Source organism: Podarcis tiliguerta (genome assembly GCF_965153285.1).
Source record: "Podarcis tiliguerta genome assembly, chromosome: 11".
NCBI lineage: Eukaryota > Metazoa > Chordata > Lepidosauria > Squamata > Lacertidae > Podarcis > Podarcis tiliguerta.
Genome location: NC_139544.1, coordinates 4,147,685 through 4,149,259, shown reverse-complemented (window position 1 = coordinate 4,149,259; position 1,575 = coordinate 4,147,685).

The window sequence follows — 1,575 nt, the reverse complement described above, 5'->3', positions numbered from 1 at the left end:
TGGTAATTCTTTGGTGGGCAGAAGGCCTGCCTGGGTATTATGTTCTTTCACCCATACTTCTTTTCACATGGAGAAAAGTTTTATTTGGACTGTCTTCTTATTGTCATTGTTGAATCCTGGGATGAGCATTGAGGGAAAGGGGGGTCATGTTTAGTTATATCTTATGTAGGCTTCCAACATACTACCCCTGGGATGGTGCAGGTGAGAAGTTGCTGTGGTCTAAACCACTGAGCCTCTTGGGCTTGCCAATCAGAAGGTCGGCAGTTCAAACCCCCATGACGGAGTGAGCTCCTGTTGCTCAGTCCCAGCTCCTGCCAACACAGCCATTCGAAAGCACGTCAAAGGGCAAGTAAATAGGTACTGCTCCGGCGGGAAGGTAAACAGCATTTCCATGGCGCTGCTCTGGTTTTGGTGTTCTGTTGCGCCAGAAGCGGTTTAGTCGTGCTGGCCACATGGCCTGGAAAAACTGTCTGCGGACAAACGCTGGCTCCCTCGACCTGTAAAGCGAGATGAATGCCTCAACCCCCGAGTCGTCTGCGACTGAACTTAACTGTCAGGGGTCCTTTACCTTTGCACTGACCAACACAGCATTCTCTTAAACTTCCATATAATGACCTAGTTTTCATGTCATAACCATTGACTCCCAGAGAGGTGTTCACATCTGCTTTGCTCTTCCATTAGCCTTTTAGATCAATGTTGAATGGCAACTAAGCCAAGGTTTGGCTTCCTGTCCAAACTTAGGATGATGATTAAGGCTTCTCCTCCTCAACCACAACATGTAACCATAGGACAAATCTTGGCAACAGCGTAAGGAGGAGATACCTTAAATACATTCCTTAGTTCAGACACACCAAGCCAAAGCTTGGTTTTGCTGCAATGCTGCATCTACTTAAAAGCCCAAGGAGAAGCAAGGAGGCTCATTGGGGTCAGCATGTCCATGCACTTGTGCAAAGCCATGGCTTGTTTAGCATGACATGCCAATGCAGCCACTGGCGAAAGCAAGAGAACTGGGATCTTGTAATAAAAGTGAATATATACATACAAAATTCTCACAACCTGTCTATTCAGCTCACTTTAATCACAGGCCATCCATCCAGTGGTGGTCATCAATACTAGTATTTAAAAGGGCAGCTGGATATTGCAGGAGAAAAAGTAGTATGGACCTTCAGACTAGATGCAATAACTACGTATAGGACTGTTTAATTGTTTGTATATGAAAGCAGATTACATGTTGGGACTTTGGAGCTTAATTGAGAATATAATGCTAATGGAGTAACCAACATGGTGCCCTCTAGCTTCCATTGTTCCTAACCAATGGTCATGTTGGGTGATGGGAGCTGGAGTCCAGCAACATCTGATGGGAACCACTTTGGCGAAGCCTGAACCAAGCAATATGCAGACTATGTGCAAATATGAGAGTTTACTAGTCCACCGCTGAACTGAGGTAGCAGATTTACATAAAATGCTTTTGAACAGATTGAAAACTTCACTTTAAAAAAAAGTGTCTCAAAAATAGCTTCGCATCCCATTTTGAGTTTTCAAAGTTAAAACAAACAACATCAAATTCACCAGTGA